The following is a 19,114-nucleotide window of genomic DNA, read 5'->3' on the forward strand; positions in this document are numbered from 1 at the left end:
ATTCACTGATGAGCCAGCAAACTCCCTGAATGGTAATGAGAACCTTCCAGTGGAAACAGTCACAGCACAGTGCTGCTGCTAATTAATCACTGCGAGGCAAACCGCATCACACACAAGGGTGAAAGGACAATTTAAAAATCGATTGCCTGCCAATTTAAAAATCTATTAATTATTATGGGTTTGCTTTTCAAGTTCTACACTGTTCATTTAATCTTAATATCTTCTTCACCACATAACTGACTTTGGAAAACAGTGCTTGTCTACATCTTGACACGGCATTTTGAAACTCACAGACACCATTTGCTCTTCAGCAAAAGCTCATGCTTAGTTCATTAACTTCCAATAATGTTTTTTTTCTGAAAGGAACACTGAAGCATTTTCTTTGGAATACCTCTCCCTGAGTACTCAAAACCATATGGGTAGATACGTAGGTGATAATAACAATATTTTTACTGATTTTTCAGCAGAAGATATGACATGGATTCTAATTCTTTTTGTGCATTGTCAGTGACTGACTGACTTTGCATCCTGGAGCAAGCTTAAATAACTAGATAATGGAGGAAAAGTTTGCTACATGTAAACCAGCAATAACAAACACAGAGTTTAATGATATTATTTTTGAGAGAATTTTAGGTGTAGTGTTTTTTTTTAAAAAGAACTAACATCAACCAACTTATCGTGGAGTGGAGGGAAAGTTTTCTTAGGAGTGCTTCTCGTAAATCTGTAAGATTTTGTTCAGGTAGGTGTGCCTGAGCTGCTGCGGTGATCCGAAGCGGGTCTTGGGTGGCACTTCTTGCTTGCCATGGATGTAAGTGCGTAACTCGAAAAGAGAGCTCCCTGGCGTCCCACCGTTTTGGGGCTGTTTTGAACTACATTCAGCTTCGTACAGAAATCCGCAGCAGGAGGGTCCCTAGCTACCGACAGCAAGTGAGTAAGCTGGCTGAAGTGCAGGAGGAGTAAAGGAAATCTAAGGAACTGCACCTATAAATAGATACCGACTGACTCATTTAGGTCTCCTCCTCCAGGAACGGTGGTCATAGCAAGACACCAAGATAAACTGATAAAAGAGGAAACAACCCCCTGAGTTTGAAAGCTCTTCCTTAATACTCTTCACATTCTTGTGTCTTCCCCAAGAAATGATCTCCAGTCTGAGCAGGTGCCTCGCAATCTTTACTCGAGCACCTCAGCAGAGGGAAGCAGCGACTGCTGGCCAGTTCAGACTTTTCCTGGCAGGCCTGTTGAAAACGTGTCACCTTCCTATTTCTAGGTTTGGGGTGCTCAAGCAGGCCCCGAGAATGGTGGGTATTTTTTGTCGTTAACACTAGAAGGACCTTCCGTGTGTTAAAACTCAATGTCTGTCTGTAGTAATTGAAAGCCTGCTAGCAATGAAAAGCAGGATGAAGAAAACCAGAACGTGGCTGTTATTGTAAATGGCAGCTTTATTTCCTGGCGCTGTGTGCTAGGAGCTGGGCAGCGCTCTCTCTCCACGTGTGACTTGGGGCTGGCAGGAGGCTGGCGAGGCGCTGGCGGGCTTGAGGGAGGCCGGCGGCTGGGCACAGGCCTGAGGGCCACAGGGAGAGGAAAGGGTGCTGGGGTGAAAGCCCTTCAGGAAGAAAATCCCTGGTAGTGCAGCCGCTGCCTGAGGAGCCCTGGGCACCCCCTCGGCAAGCGCAGTGCGACTGGAAAGACTGGGGAGGGAAATGCGGAGTACGGGAGCTTTTGCGGCAGAAAAATCCAAATTTCGGCTGAGGCACTGGTCAGGGCCTGGCGGGAGCCATGGCAGGCTGCAGGGATGTGCCCACAGGAGCAGACGGTAGCGCAGGAGTGTGAAGATAAATGAGATGCCTCTGTGCGCTTCAGCCAAAAGGGCACTGCTGTTCAGAGTTTGCTGTCAGGAAAGCCTCATTTTCTTCCATGGCTCTCTTTCTTCTTCTTGCCTCCCCCCTCCCCCCTCCAAAAGGCAGCAGTAATGCCTTTTTAACGAGTTTTTAGCAGTCTATTGCTATTTTGATGGAAATTGTCAGGTCATGTACTTGCCAGGCGTACACATGGAGAAAGAGCAAGGAGGTCTGGCAAAAAGGCAGCGGATCAAAAACACTAACTTGAGAGAAACATGAATGTACTAGTGTAAAATTTCCTTTTAGTATTTGCGGTCCAGTCACTACTGACTGCATTACCCTAGGTCTCTGAAGCTACTCTGCCGAGTACTACAACAGTACACCCAGGGTCTCGTGATCAAATCAAGTCTGAAAAGGAATTAAACAACAAACACGAGTGTCTTCTGAAACGTCCCTGAGCTCTTCAGCATTCCCCTGCACTGTAAACATGGCAGCACTGCAGGAGAGCAGGGAAGACAACCTGCCAAGGTGAGGGCTGCTCTTGCCTCCCACCCTGGGGAAGGAACGAAGGAAGGAAGGAAGCAAGCAAGCAAGCAAGCAAGCAAGGAAGGAAGGAAGGAAGGAAGGAAGGAAGGAGCAGCAGTGGAGGATGAAGATGGACGGGGCGGGGGTGGTGTCTGACGAGTCAGCCCCGGGAAATGCAGACCTCTCAGATACCTGCTTTGCCGGTGTATGGGGCTGTCACAGGATAGCTGCCATCTGACTGATTGCTCTGTTCTAAGCGACTGTAACCTGTTGCAGTTTAAGACATTTCAAGACAAACTCTTGCTTGTCTCCTTAATGCTGTCATTCTGGTATATAAGGAATTTTGACCAGTATTTATAGTCAGTTTAGCTATCCATCTTGGCAGAAAGTGAAGCATCTTGTCTGTAACAGATATTGTCACAATTCTGCTCATCTTAGGGCAGAGTCCTGTTTCCTTTTAAAGGACTGCAGGCTCCACATTTTCGCAACCACAGAAGTATTACCCAGGCTAATTGGCAGGGAAACACACCCTCCCCAAAAAACTGATCTAGTCTCCTATCCTTTACGTAGGAATAACAAGCACTTATACCATTAGTTGGCATGCAATAAACTATTTGGAAATCTTTCCTTACAGGTTCTCCGTGCCAGCTCCAGGTGTCCTTGAGAAGTAATAAGTCTTTATGGTAGTTTCTAACAATTTCTGTTGTATAGCTTAGTTCTAGTTCTTTGTTAGGTATCCAAAAAAGCAACAAAGTTTCTTGTTTCTAATCAATTTGCCTCTTTGGGGGGATACTTTTATGAATACCACAGGCTATACTTCTCACCTGCTGTTAATTTCTTGCCAGCTAACCATGCACTGTATTTTCTTTTTCCTCCTGCAGAAACATAAACATCATATGAAAGTCCTAACTACTAATATGTTTACTTGAAACCTTTCCTTTCTCAAATGTATTTTTTCCATGTAGATGGTACAACTTTAGCAAGCGTCACTGAGGTATACATTTAAACACCCTGTACATTTGAGAACTATAGCTCCCACCTGGGATACAGGAAAAAGTAGCTGAAATCTTAAGTCTGCCATATGGTAGCTGAGCAACTGGACAAAGCAGGAAAGGGGACACTAACAGTACCATTGCCTTTTTCATCCTGTGTAGACTGTGATTCATCAGATGTGCTCTGAAGAAATGAGCAGATTGGGCACTGTAGGAGAGAGAGATGTGCAAAGAGTTCATCTCTGAATCCTGGCAGATCTTAGCTGTGAACTAGATGCTAACTGATCAGCATTGCCAGGAGAGGGTATTTAGATGCTCAGGGAAATTTTCTGCTGCAAAGACGTGTTTGCATGCTTCCAAAGTTACATGGTAAATTAGTTGGAGTTTTGAAGATCTCAATTTTTAGCATAGATGAATGAAACGGCAGTTAGCTGGGAATAAGGTGCTGGAAAAAAGGATCTCTGTGACACTCAAATCCTAATAACTCCTAATAACAGCCTTTTGTAAATCTACACCTTAATCTGTACATCTCCAGGTGTGAAGTGCAGGTAGTTGCATATTCCTGATTCAAACAGGCATTGTGTGGATAAGCTAAATAATGTGAGGCATCTAGTGATAAGAACCAAATAATGTCACATTTTTCCGGGAAAAATAACAGGGAAAACTCCTATTGTGTCCAACAGGCACCAGGTTTTGCTCAGACTCATTATTCCACCTGGCCAATGTGAAAGGAAGAGAGCTGCTTACGCTGTTGCTCTTACCTCTGGCAATTCACACTGAGAGCTGGACATGAAAAGTAGTTTCTTCTCTTCTGAGGCCAAAGGGGGCATCACTTGCTCACTTCGAAACAAGTGGGAAGGGAGAAGATGCTTCATAGGTGTGCAAAGGGTAAAGACTTTCCTGTCAGTAACAAGAAGAGGTGACAATGGCGCCGCTTGCATTTGCCTTTTTTTAACCTTCTCCTCTCTGAAGTTTTCCCCAACTCAGTTTGACGTTCCAGTCTCGGCGCTCAGAGTGGAGAGCATCCCAACACAGAACATTACCTGAACGAGTATGGTGGGTTTTGCACTGGAGTGTGCACCTGAGTGAGTACCAGGGCTCCCCGCAAAAGCAGATGGGCTGCAGGAAAACAGTGACATTCATTGGCAGATCTTTCTCAATTTTTTAAGCTTTCCAATTTCCCTTTCACTTTACAAGTTGCTGAATTGAAAAAACACACAGACATACAATTCCTGTTTATTGAGACATACAGTTTGTGGAATATGTAATGTCTGACACCTTCAAGTAGAGCTGTATACACCTGGGCACATTCACCTGTGCCTGGGGAAAAAAGAAAACTACTTTGGTAACAAGTGCTGGTAAAAGGGAGCTTGCAATAGGAAGGTTTAAAACAAGCACTAGTGAGCAACCTGAGCAAAGCTTTTCAGGAGACAATACAGACTTTTTCCACTAGGTGGTGGAAATCTGCCACCATCCAGAGCTTTTAAAAAACAGGAAAAAGCCCACAGAATTATGAAGGGCAGACTGAATTAAGATAGAAAATAGCTGTAATAACAGCTTACGATGTATCGATTAAAACAAGTTCTCTGCCTGTCGATGAGACAATCATAGAAAATTATTCTTAATGCTATCCCTGACACAAAGGCAAAAATGCCAGTTGCGAGGTTTTCTGATGTTTCAGAAAAGGAAATGAAAGGATAATTTAATCTAAATGAATTCTCTCACCCTCTACAGAAGGACTGTCATCTGTAATTTCAGACCATAGGAACTCAGGAAACAAATCTCTCTTGGATTTATTTGTCTTCAACTGCCAAAATATATTTTCTAAATTAGCATTTTTAATTAACATGCTTCGTAGATCTTCCGCAGCCCAAGACTCCCTGGCATGTAAGCAATTGTTTCTAAAGGTGTCCTCGCGGTGGCAGCAAAACGATCAATTATTTAACAACAACAGATCTGAAAATGACACAGTTGTCTGTTGTTCTTGCCATAATTCGAGGCTGGAACAGCAGAGACAAAGCACGTGCTCTGGTGCTAACATCACAGAAGGAACAAGGATTTGCAAAGTCACTTGCTTCTTCTAATACAGCACCAAAAGACGAATGCTGCTGACTTCATTCCACCCTTCTTCTTTCAAAGGTACTCCCAAGCTATACCTGACATATGATTCATGTTTTAAGATGAAAGCAACTATCACGGACACAGTTTTCAAAGATATTGAGGACCTACTCTTTTCACTGAAATTCAGGGCTATTATCACAGTAGCAGTTCACGCATCCCATAGAATGAAGTAATTGACACACCATTCTGGGAAAAAAAAAAGAAAGGCTAACTTCATCCCCAGCAACTTTGCAGCCAGGCAAGTGCCAGCCCTGCTGTCCAGATGGGTAATATTATTTAAATGCTATTATAGGCTGGATTCTTGGTCTTAGTTGTGGCAGTAGCAATCTTACTTCTGCTGCTTCTCTTCTCCTACTTTGCCCAGTCAGTGACTGGATTTGAATCAATCTTAGGTAAATATCTTGACTAGTATATAGTAATTAGATCTTTTCCCTAAATTACAGTATCTGTTAAAATTTGTCATTTCCAGAACAACAAAGCATTTCTTTTCCTACTCTCACAGTCTACTATACACGTATCACATTCAGTTAAAATTTATCTTAAACATTGATAGGATGAATGACGACTGAAAATAGTCTAATGGCGAGCTTGCCTCTGCATCCCTGTACTCAGAACAATGGCGTGGGAGTGCTCTGTGTGGCCTATGACACTAATGGGTCATTTTACTTCTGTTTTACCTCTGCTGTTAGAGATGCGTGCACAGGAAACAGCCAGCAGCAAGTTGTGTCCTTCTTCATCCCATAAAACTCATGATCACGCTGTGCATCAGAGAGAGTTCTGTGAAGTTCCTGGCTGGCTAAATAATTAAAAATATACAGAACAAATGCTAAAAATGGCAGGATTTCTTTATATCTGTATACATACACACATATACATATAAAGAAGTTTTTTCTATATGAATGTCATTTGGTTGCCTTTATGATGCTTAGTCGATTATGAAATTGAGCTGTAGTATGTAGTTAATGTGGCTGGGTACTACCAGGAGAATTTTAAAAAAGAAATTCACAGCCAAGTGGAAAACAAAACAGAAAATGTGTGAAACACCTTTCCAGAGAGTGGCCATGAACTCCAGCACTGGTAGTGGCAACATTACAATGGGAAGTCCAGATCAGAACTGAAATGTAGTGCTATAGCGATGAGTGACAGAAAATCTCAAGTTAGCGAACAATACTTAGACAGATATAGCCGTAACTAGATTACTTTTCTCTTATTAATTAGAAGTTTTGTTCTTTTTCCTGCGTGTTTTTTGTGGACCACTGCTAACCACAGCAAATGATATTGCAGTAGAAATGCCAATAAAGGAGGTGGTTATTCCATTTTTATTTGATTTCTGGAGCATCATTCGAGAAGTTAAGTTGTTTGAAGAACTGAAGACAGCCTGGGTTTTTGTCCTGCTTTAATACAAGGAGAAGAAGCTCTGCATTCCACAGATACTCTCTAATAATTTCCAGAAATCTATTATTCATTAAATGTTACACTTAATTTTAGATCTCTTATTTTGCAATGTTTTTCTTTGCCCTCAAAAATGTCGTATCACTTACATAAAGGTTATTTTAGAGACTTCTATTACACAGAATCACATTAGCAATCCAAACCATTTCTTCTTTGTGCACAGACTTCCAGCCAGGACAATATTATTAAAATGCAGAAGTTACAGTACTTCTCTTCAACATTATTTCCCTTTTAATGGTCCTGGTAAGTAGTACTTCATTTGCAAAAGCTTCCTATCATGAAAATAGAATATATCAACACTAAATTGTCTTGACTCGGCTGGCTTGGGTACACTTGCAGCAACATCTATCTCAGATCGTAGTGCTCATGCAAGACGATAAGTAGCACAGAGGCAAGCTGCTGCTGAAGGTTTTACTGTAACAGCTACGTTTCTCTCAGGACCCACACTAGCTAGTTTTAAGTTCGGGTTCACACAGCTTTACAAATCAGGCATTTGGCTGCAGAAGAGATAAGCTTCAGAGTCTATGATGCTAATTACCAGTATATGTGATTGTAATCTCAGGGTTCAGGGCAAACTCCGTTCCAAGTAATGGCAGTATACCTACGCAGCGTACAGTTTCTTTTGTAAATCGGTAAGCATATGTGAAAACATCTGCAACCTTTATTGTATAGCTTCTCCGTAAAGTCGGTCTAGGCTTACTCTGCACTCATTAGACCACACCTAAATACTGCATCCAGCATTGGCCCCCTCAATACAAGGACGCTGGTAAAGTAGCATGAGCTCAGCAGAAGGCCACCAGGACAGCCAGTGGCTGGAGCACCTGCCCTGTGAGGAGAAGCTGAGGGAAGGGTACTCCTTTGGTGTGGAAGAGAGATGGCTTTGGGGCCACCTAACAGCTTCCTGCCAGTACCTCTGGGGAAGGGATCAAGAAGACAGAGCCAGACTCTTCAAAGCAGGATGAGAGACAAGGAACATAAACAAGAGAGGCTCTGACTGGATATAAGGTACATTTTTATTTCCCATGAGGACAGTCAGGCACTGGAACAGGCTGCTTAGAAAGGTTGTACTATCTCAGCCTTGGAGCTTATCGAGAACTGACTGGATAAATCCCTCAGCAACCTGTTCTGAGCTCACACGTGACCCTGCTTTGAGCAGAAAATTGGACTACAGACCGCCTAAGGCCTCTTCCAATCGGAGTTATCCTGTGATCTTGTTTGTTCACATTTGTTGAAATTATTAATTCCTACACATATCACAAGACAGGTCTTCACTCAAGTGGTCTTTAGTTTGACCCACCACTGAGAGGCAATGCGACTGCCCAATAACCCTGGTGGTCCAAGGTCAGTTTGCCAGGATGGAAGATTCCCAGGAGGCTGCGGATCACAGTCTCTTCACTGAATGCATCATGGCATTAGATGGTTTGTTGGAAAGTCTGCTTAGGGATTCCTGTAGCACAAGCACTGTGACATTGAAGCTGCTTCCCTGAAGAGCAAGAAGCACAGCAACAGCAATCTGAAGATATTGGTTTTTATCCATTCTTGCTTGTCTAATGTGATTAGGGAGCTCCCAATGTAGAGTAGTTGCTCAAGCAATTGACTCCCAAGTGGTACATAACTTCCCTTTTGCTGTGTCATTTTTAGTGTAAAGTCTTTGCAGTAGGGGTTATTTGTTGTCTGGTGTATGTGTTCCGTCTAGAACAAAGCAAATTCAAATTCAGTTGGTCTTAGGTGTCCTAATACCTAACAAATGATATTCAAGTCAGGAGGATGCACAATACACCCATGTATTGGCAGTAACTGGATGCTGCTACAACTCCCTTAGTTCAAGAAGGAGAAAGAGATCAAGGTAAGCAAGATGCCTGGAGGACAGAGCACTTCACACATTAGAGTGCTCTAAAGCCAATTGCCCAGGCTGATTGCTTCAGACCTGTGATTTTGATGATTTATACCACTATGGCAAAAGAGGAATTTCACTTCTGAGCTATGAACTGGGGAGATGATCAAAGGATAGGTAGAAAGTGAGAAGGAAACCTGATGGAGGAATAATTGTACTCTCCTAATTCCTATGTTTTAAGTGGCTATCCATGTTTGAAACAGAAAATGGTAATGCTTATTCAAATAAAAGTATAAATGTGGAATGGAAGATAAAAGTATTAGGTGGCTCAATAATAATAATAATGATGCAATTGCATCATTTATGTGTGTGCGCGTGTTTTCTGAGAGTGACAGTTAAAAGTTGGTGAATGCATGAGTGGAATTACTAGACAAGTGTATGTGTCTGTGCAGAGCATTGTGATGCTTTGGGAGCTGCAGAAATAAGTAACATTTAAAAATGAAAAAGTATCTTACTTATGGATAAGGGAGTCGATGGTGCACTGGCAGCTTTCATTCTAGCATTTCGTAATTTCTGAATATCTGAAATTGCAACCTGAATATCCCCTTGCCATAGGCTTTTTTATATTACACAGACATCTGCATGCATATGGGCATACCCAAATGCACACAAACCATGCAAACTATATTAAATTCACACACATTAAAACATGTAAAATAAAAATAAAATAAAATAAAATAAAATAAAATAAAATAAAATAAATTAAAATAGTTACTGCTTCTTAAAAAGGCCTTTGAGCTTACAGACACAGTTGCAAAAGCAGATTAAAAAAATCCAGACGTGTAGGTAATTACAGACGTAGCATTTAATCTTAATATGTACTTTTTTAGGAAAAGCGATCACATTTCATTTTCATTAAAAAATGCTTCTATCTGATGGGGGCAATTTTACACTAGTCTGAAAGGTTGCTTGGTAAGCATGAGACAAATTCCAAGTGTTAACTGTTATGTCTGACACTGAATTTAATACAAGATGGGAAACTGCAGACAGAACATGTTACAGAAACAATTTTCTTGTATTTCAAGGTTCAGAATCCCATAAATCTCTTAATAGGTTTCCTAAAATTAATGATTACAAACAATGGTTTCACCTGCTCTTGTACTGAAAATAGCTCCTCTTCCAATTTCTACCAGTTTTCTTGCTACCTTGAAGCCAATTTGAATAATCTTTTTTTTCCTTTTTTTTTTTTTTGTGTTTTATTTTCAATATAATAACCCTCCTGGTCTTAATCTCACCTTGCAAATGAACAGAAACACCTCAGACAGTGATGATGTCTGTAAGATATTTACAGGTCAGTAATTGGATTTTCTGGTTTGTTCTGTCAATTTTCAATCAATACCAACAATAGTTTGAAACTTTTTTGTATAGATTGCTATGATATGTAAGATCACAGCCACCAACTATCATGCAAAGCCAGAACAGACATGACTACTTATACCAGTTGCTTAAATATTGAGTGCAAAATTGCATCAAGCCATTTGTAGATTTACATGGTGGTAAGGACTATTTCTTTTTTTTGCTTCCTTACACACGAGTTAATAAAAACTTGTACTCACCTGAGCACATTGCTTCCTTCAGGTAGTGTTTTTCCATACTGGAGACAATAGAAGTTTTACCACTAACTTCAGACATTTTCACCCATTTAGGTCTAGAACTAGGTCCAGATATATCCGTGGAGGATCTGGGAAACTTGCCCAGTGACTGAAGCTGAATCTATTCTCCCTGTGACTCCTGGGAATGTTTATTCTGCCTGAAATACTGTATTCCCTAAATGGCACAGGAAAATGTCAGTTGAGGCAGTGTACATTAAAAGCCTTCATCAGGAGCATGGACTTAGAGATGGCTCTTCTATATCCTGTTAGCAAGGCTCTAGGTTGCTTGTTTTAGATGTTCTTCTGAACCTTATATCTTGGATTTGTATCTGAGTCATGAAATATGCACTCTTGGTATGCAGTACCCAGCTTCAGCAAAAAGGAAGGAGGATATTCCTTCATGCAGATTACACGTAGCCCTGTGGAGACAGAACTCAGTTGTTTGTGGGCTTCAGAACCCATGAAACCAAAGAGCTTAATTTTATAGAATAAAATCATTAAGGTTGGAAAAGACCTCTAAGATCATCAAGTCCGACCGTCAACACAACACTACCATGCCTGCTAAACCATGTCCTGAAGTCTTACCTACACATTTTTTGAACACCTCCAGGGATGATGACTTCACCGCTTCCCTGGTGAGCCTGGTCCAACGCTTGACCACTCTTTTAGTAAAGAGATTTTTCCTAAAATCCAATCTAACCCCCTCTCAGCACAACTTGAGGCCATTTCCTCTCATCGCCACTTACTTGGAAGAAGTAACCACCCACCTCACTACAACCTGCTTTTGGTTAGCTGTAGGGAGTGATCAGGTCTCCCCTCAGCCTCCTCTTCTCCAGACTAAACAATCCCAGTTCCCTCAGCCACTCTTCGTTAGACTTGTAATTTGGATTTGTCCGCCCCGCTACTTGTTCCCTGGGTGAGTGCAGAGGGAGTTGCAGGGAGAGTCCTGCTGCCTTGGGGACGGGTGGCAGGATGAGTGCTCTGCCCAGCATCACGGCTTCCCTGGTACCTGCAGCAACAGCAAGGGTCAAAGTTTCTCGGCTTACCCCATAAACCTCTGCCTCAGAGCTGCTGAGGAAAGGTATGAATAGTACTCTGGATCACAGTCCTCAGCCAACACTTACAGTTTCTTAAGATGCCTGATGGCACGAGGGCTATAAGAAAAAGAACAGTGTTAGAGGGAAAGGGAGAAAGAAAATCGGTCCGACAGAAAAGGTGAAATGAAGAATAGGACTGTATTACTGGGACAGGCACGTGAAACAGAAGAACAGCACAACTGCAGTGCAGGCCAGATTGTTTTATGCACTCTCAGCTCTCATCTGGGACATCAACATCATTCATTCTTCAGAGGAAATTTGGGGTAAGCAGGAGGTTTCATCATGTGAACAGACTTTAAACAAACTTTGCAGTGCTTTCTCAGTGCAACTGCTCATCTATTAAAAATATTTTGCAAAGGCTTCAAGTCTTGGAAGACCTCCAAGTCACTTTTGTTGTGATTTTTGGGAAAGTTTTAGTAATAAAAAATATTTTGATTTTATAAATAAAATGATTCTTCAGATCTGAAGTTTGAACCTTTGCCGTTTTTCTGCTGTTTTGAAATCCAGAGATGGTTAAAAATGTATTAAAATGTTCAGTGCTGTGGAGAATATTTTAGCATCCTAAAATCTCACTTGGGAGTGTAGTTTCAGGCTTTCATTTTATTGATATTTTGCCAGAAATTATTTCATAAAGATTTTTAAAGGTTTGGAATATCCAGCTTTATATATGAATGCGAGCAAGCTGTATACTGAAAGTCCTGGAAATAATATCAAGTACTGTTAGTCAAATTAAAAAAAGAAAAAATTAAGGCAGGTTGAGACTGATTCTACTTTCTCAAATCTACTTTAAAAAAATTGTTATTTTTTGGTATTATGCAATTTTTATCCAAAACTGCATTATACTTTATTGGCTATAAATTATAAAGTGTTTTTATATTAGAATAGGACGTTGAGTCAGTCACAGTATGTGAGCTGTTACAAAAGAGAGAAAATGAGTACATTAAGGATGACTTAGCTGCAGGTTATTTCTTTACAGTATTTTTCCATCTATGTCTTTTTATGTAGAAATAACTAAGGAGCTCAATCACTGTAAGCCTAGGAACGCCTTTCAAATTTTAAACAACAAACAAATGAAAATAGCTGATTCATTTTTCTATTTTTGTTATTTCTCCATGCCAGCTATTTCTAAACTGGTGGTTTGAAGGTTCTGCAAATATCAGGCATATCCGACAGCCTGAGCAACCTCAATCTGGGTGCAAATGGCATAGTTTAACGGACATTCCATTTCTGGTATCACTTCCTGCTTCCTAACAAAATTTGTAAGGAAAAGCTGTCCTTTAATACCAGAGCTGCTGCTTTTTTGGATGTATTTTTCTGACTTCAGTGGCAGTTAAATGGTAACTGCCCAGGCCAAAGGTCTTCCTCAAATACTTCCACTGAGCACAGTGTGCATAGAGCAGCCATGGAGATGCCTGTTGAGTTCCTGAGGATATTGCTGGATGAAAGATGTTGCATCCATAGAAACTCCCACTTTGGGAAGAATATCAACTACCAGCTAAGTAGGATTCCCTAATGATGTGTGTCATCGCAATGACACAAAGCAATTGGAACAACCAGCTATATTTTATCAAATGTAAAATAATAGGCTCTATTCACTTTACACCAGCAACATCCAGTGTAATTCCACTTTTATGGGCTGAATTATGGGAGTTACACTGAAACAAAAGTAACAGGCATGAACTGGGCATTGTGCTTTTACTGTCTGTGGAAGACCAGATTTGAACAGAGAGGCTACAACCAAAAGAGATTGCTGTCTGTTAATAAGCAATGTTGTATTTGTTTTCACCCTCAAAAATTTGGGAAGAGCTTAATTATGTTACGTATATAAAATGAGATCTATTCTTCACTGCCCTGTGTAAGCTGTAGTCGTTTGGCCAGTACAAAATGGGTGCTGACTGTTACCATTTCGAGTCATTACCGTTTTGTGCTCACAGCATGCAAGGTCACCTTGGGAATGCTGAGATGGAAAGGGTAATGTAAATAAAGTAAAATATGTATGAGCTAGGGAGAAGGGAAGGTCCTATCGTAAAGTAAACATCTTCATATTACAATATATGTGTCTGAGGTTCAGTTTTGCCTTTCTTTCGCAGGAAAGCATCAACTCCATCCCATTTTTCTAAGCAAGGAGAATAGAATGCAACTCTTTATATTGTTTTCTGAATTTTACTGGGCACTTAACCAGTAATCTTAGGAACTGATCCCCGTTCACTTTCCAGTACCCTTTGTATTTCCCTGTTCGAAGGACGAGGATATTCAGAAAAAAAGCAGAAATCTGATATTTTTCTGCTAGGGGTCTGCAGTGTTTAATCGCATTAGGAAATCCATTAAAATTCATGGCCATCTTAGTAGATGCATAGATAACAGCTTCAGTCCCCCACACTTCTGTGATCTACGTGAGAAAAATATGTCTACTTAGTAGCAAGTAATTGTTATTATGCTGCCAGGAAGGCAGGGGAGGACAACAGTGATGGCTTATGATTAGAGCTATAGTACAAAGCATGTGGCAAAACTGGATACTTTTGGCCCTCACCTGGAAGACGAGGATCTGTACTCGCGTGGGCAGTTCAGAAAGCAGAGTCAGAAAGAATCATTTGTCTACAAATATCAGGAGGAGGCTGCAGACAGGAACTGCTGTCAGAGGAGCAATCCAATATGGAAGAAAGGTTCGTAAGACCAGGTGCTCCAGCATTGAAAACCAATCAATACCAGAATGAAAAGCTGCAGGTTACCTTAGCTTTTCTGTCCTGTTTTGTAAATGCTTGTTTTGGTTTATATTCTCAAAAAAAAATTAGATTTCAATAGCAATAGCAGCAGCTGCAGCTGCAGTCCCTGTAACTTTTCTGTTTTGCCCCTCAAATAGAGCACCCACTGCCCTCTAAAAGGCAACTAAAAAGAAAGCATATAATTAATGCTTAATACTGTCAGTTGCTAGTGCTTTCATTTCCCCCCTTTGATGATTGTGCCTTTGATAAAGAGAACAAAAGATTTTTATGGTAGTTGACAGTAAGCAGGCTTCAGTACCAGAACTGACAGATTACATGCAACTATAGAATTTCATATTGTGACAGAGCTGTGTTAAAACTTTTAATTCTCAACGTCTGTGTACTGCATTAAAATGAATCCAACAGCTCTAAAGTACAAGTATATTCTCTTCTAGTATTGAAGGGAATTTTGTTCCATGGACTTCAGTAATATTCTGACTGTATTTACCTGACTATCACCAAAATTTTAAGTGCTTTGCCACCTAATAGGGTCTGCAGTCTTGTGCTCCTATGCTTCCCACAGACCCCACCACAACAGCCGGGAATCCTAGGCATGTAAGGTAGGCAAGCCTTGCAGGAAAAGGTGACATCTTCTATCAGAAGACTGGATACAGATGGAATATCTGAGAGTGCCACAAATGAATCTAGAAAAGTCTGTGTGCTGATCTGAGGGAGTTTCAACTGAGAGAGGCGACTTAAAACCTTTAAGAAAAACTGAATACCCATCAACAGGCTTTAGAGTGATGCCCGCCTAAAATTCTAACCTACATGGAGAAGAACTTCATCCTGGAGCTATGCACTAAAGTACTTTTCATGATACGGAGAAAAAGCCGAGGGTGTGTTCAACCCACTGAAGTACTGTATCTTTAACCTTGTGTTGACTTGGCAGTTGTGGTCAAGCATGTTCACCAAGTCATCCCATGAACAGCACAGAAATGCCTGTTCTCTGGGTCCCCAAAAGGCAGGAGCTTCTCAGCCCTGTCAAAATTCAGACACATCTCAGCCTGCCCAGGAACAGGCATTAAAGTGTCCAGGAGACATTATTGCAGAAAATCTTGTGCTTATAATCCTCTGCCTACTATGACAACTTTGCAACAAAATTAAGAAAAGAAGTCATCATACATTCTCCTGATCTTGAACCTTAACCATAAAGCAGTTTTGCTGTTTTTAAATATCTGTCTGCAAAATATTGAAATAGAGAACAGTATTGTTCAAAGATTAATTTGCTGCTGAGATTGTTTATGCAAACTATATCTTCTGTTGAGTACTTTAATGTTTTAGTGAGTCATATTGCAATTACATGTTTCCCCTTAGTTAGATGACAGTAATTAGCTATGCTACAGGAAATTGCCTAAATGGAAAATTTTATGTAGGCTTCCTACAAATTTATAGAATATATCATGGAAATGGTTTTCCTATGCAGCTGAGAGATATAAGTCTTCTCCCTCACCCCAGTTTTACTTCAGGAGAGTTACGCATGATTTACCCAAAAATGGCTTTTATCTCCAAATGAGAACAGAATCAGGTTCCTGATTCTGTATCAGAATCGGTAATGAGGCACCATGTTTCCTCCTTCGCTCTTTTAAAAAAACGTTAACACAGTTCCTTGTGATTCAGTGGGATGAAAGCATCAGCAAACCTAGTCTGATCTACCATCTCTACCTGGGATCCTGGCATCTCATTTGTTTAGTTCATTGAGGGTTATTTTGTGTGTTTACTTGTCCTAGACTTCTAGACATAGCTGTTATGGTATTTTGCTTACATCTTCATTTTTGTCTGTAAACACAAACATACAAATACACATATATACATTTCTAAACACACCCTTCAAAGAACAAGAGAAAACACATGCATGTGGTTCAGTACTGATAGAGCTGAATAATTTATCCTACTTTTAAATACACAAATATTTTAAAAATCTTTAATAATATAAATTAAAGACATTCAATTTTTCAACTAAGATCTAGTCACAAGATTTGTGAATTCTAACTGTGTAAACTCTGGGTCTTTTTTATATTGTTTTTAATGCAGCACAAAAGCAGTCTTAATAGATCTAGATAGAATTATATTTCATTCAGGAAGCAACTGATGGATTTATTTCTAAATCCTGAAAGCATTGAAACTGTGGTAAAAAAATAAGGGCTACAGGTTTGGTGAGTCAATATTGCATCTGATTTGTTTTAATTTTGATGAATTTCTGTTTTATGAAAAAGGAACCCATTAAGTATGGTGACCACTGCATACATGGCACAAACAATATCATGACCAGTATAATTGGTGGATACAAAAAGGCTAACAGCTAATTAAAACACCTGCCAAGGGAGTTCAAAACAGAGAGATGATTACAGAAAGTATAGGGTAATGACTTGAGCATCAGGTCAAAACCAGAAGAAGTCATGTCTTATCTTCATGATTAATGCTGTGGACTCTGGGGAGATCAAGTGCTGAGAAAGCTAAAATATACTGGTACAGGCTCTGTTTAGCTGTTAACTTCTTTCTCCTTCCTAATGCCTATCCACGCTACATAACTGCAAGAGAAAAACTCCCTGTGTTTTCTTTCTAACTTCTATATGTTGTGTCTGTCTCTCAACAAGGATAGCAGTCCTTATGGCTGGCGCTTTTCTGAGGAAGAAATAACAATGTGTAGATTATGGAGTCCAATATTTTAAGATTTTAAACATTATCTTGTACATACCACTGAAAATAATGCAAACAATAAAGTTGCCATTTTTATGATCCTCAGATGTGCTTTGAGCCTTGTTCTGTATATCTAACTTTACTAATTGCATTCCTTCTGCAATGCTTGTTATCTAAATGTTTTTCTGTGTTTGCTACAAGGCCATAAGTTTTGATAAAGCTAACCCAAATGTGAGAGCACAATCTCTAATTAGTCTTTAGCACTGTGTCTTTTTACAGGTTACCATACTATTCATTGAAATGTTGATGTTTGTTGTTCTGGAATAATTAAACTTGTTTAGTGAGAGAGAGCTCTAAATTCTGCGTGGATAGAGGCACGAGAATCAGCCAGACAGTCTTCATAAATACATTTACCAGACCCTATCTGCTAGGAGACACATAGTCTACCTAGCATTTTGATAATTTCTTACCGGGCTCCATAAAGACACATATTTAAAGAGACTCTATTTCTATGTGCTGCTTAAAATGATTTTCTGGGTTAGCTTCAATTACGCACTATGTTACCTCTGGATCTGCCTGTATTTTAATTAGTTTTGAGGGACTAACAATATTAAACTTAGTGCATTTAAAATCAGAGAGTCCACAAGGAGAAAAGCAACATTTTTTAACTGATGAAATTACGTTGTTTGTAGACTAGTCATGAAAGAGCATACAGAGCTCCAAACGTCTGGTTTGATGGCTGCAAAGCATCCATCCATTTTTATGTTGTGCAGCCCAAGTATAATACTGCATGTTGTCAAGAGATTAAATGATTTATGAGAAGAAAATGATTCAATGAAAGCAGACCTATAAACATAACCCCACTGCTGAAAACAATAGTGATACTGATCAGTGAATTGCAGCAGAAGTTGTGAGTATACTGAAAAGATAAAGCGCTTTTTTCTCCTGGGAGAATGGTTTTTTTAAAACAACAATGACTATTCCTTGTTTAGATCTTAGCTAGGGCTGGGTGCTACTCATCTCACATCACATATTGTTGTAATAACGAGAGGGAGAGATTACATGGAAGAAAAAAAGAAAGAAGGAAACCTTTATGTGGCTTATTTTGTAGTAAATGGCACCTATTTGAACAAATCAAGATTTTAGAATACTATAATTAACACTGATGGAAAGATATAGATGTGCCAAAATTTAATTTTAAAATTTTATGCAGGGTTGATAGCAGTGCCAGGAAATACAGCTATATGGTATTTTCAAGGTTAAAATCCAAACTTTGCTGTAGTTTTGCCAACCTTTAAATGCTGTGCTAAAAATTTTCCTGCTGGCTGCCTGATTCACACAGAGTTTTCCTTTTCCCTGTTCCACCTCCTTTTCTTTAAAGTTTCATCTGTTTCTGAGAATGAAAAGATGTTGTTCTGCTAAGTTAAAAAGATTTTTGGCAAACTTTTCTTCTGACTAGGTCTTGCATCCTAAAGTTTTGAGTAGGGCTTGGAATTGGATGGGAAGCAGTATTTGTGGCCAGAATGGCTTTATGCTGTGCAATGCCGCTCCAGGTTGGTCATGTTTCTGAAAGATCTCAGTTTGTACGTGCTTGGCAGATATCTGCAGACTCAAAAGATCTTAGTAGAACAGTCTACACAAATCCTGTCTCATCAGACCCCACAAGCACCTAAATGTACCTGTAATTTTCTCTTGTTCCTGAATTTCTGCTGCTTCACATTTTCTGCCTGAGACAACTGGGACCCACCTCCTGCCTATGACCATACAAGATACACAGACTAAGGATCATCAGGCCTAATACCTACAGGAATGCAGAGTTGCGTGGTCCAGTCTCTGCCCTCTAACCTGCTTGCACAATTTTACAGGCAACTCGTGGCAGAAACATCCTGAGAAACCTGTCCTCCTTGCTGTGCTCCAGAAGTGCCTACCCACCAGGAAAGCACTCCAAAAATTTGATGTAATGTTACGTTACTACTTCACATCCAACCAGTAATGACAGGAACCATGGGGGAGGAAGAGGATATGACTTAGCTCTATACTTTCCCTTCCTGTCCTGATATTCATTCCCTGCAGCCCTGGGGCTGGGAGCTCGGAGGAGGGCGTCAGCTCCGTGAGATGAGAAGAGACCAGTCAAGTGCAAAAAGAGAGGCATCATTTTTAGTCCAGAGAAGAGTAAATGTGATGGACCAGCTAGGAACACAGAA

At 40.2% G+C, this 19,114-nt stretch overlaps 1 protein-coding gene across 1 annotated transcript in view; it reads left to right on the top strand.

Annotated features, from left to right (window-relative positions):
• Positions 1 to 19,114, top strand: part of LSMEM1 (leucine rich single-pass membrane protein 1) — a 34,560-nt gene that overhangs the window by 13,310 nt on the left and 2,136 nt on the right. The window lies entirely within an intron of this gene.

Source organism: Opisthocomus hoazin, chromosome 8 (assembly GCF_030867145.1).
Source record: "Opisthocomus hoazin isolate bOpiHoa1 chromosome 8, bOpiHoa1.hap1, whole genome shotgun sequence".
Lineage (NCBI taxonomy): Eukaryota > Metazoa > Chordata > Aves > Opisthocomiformes > Opisthocomidae > Opisthocomus > Opisthocomus hoazin.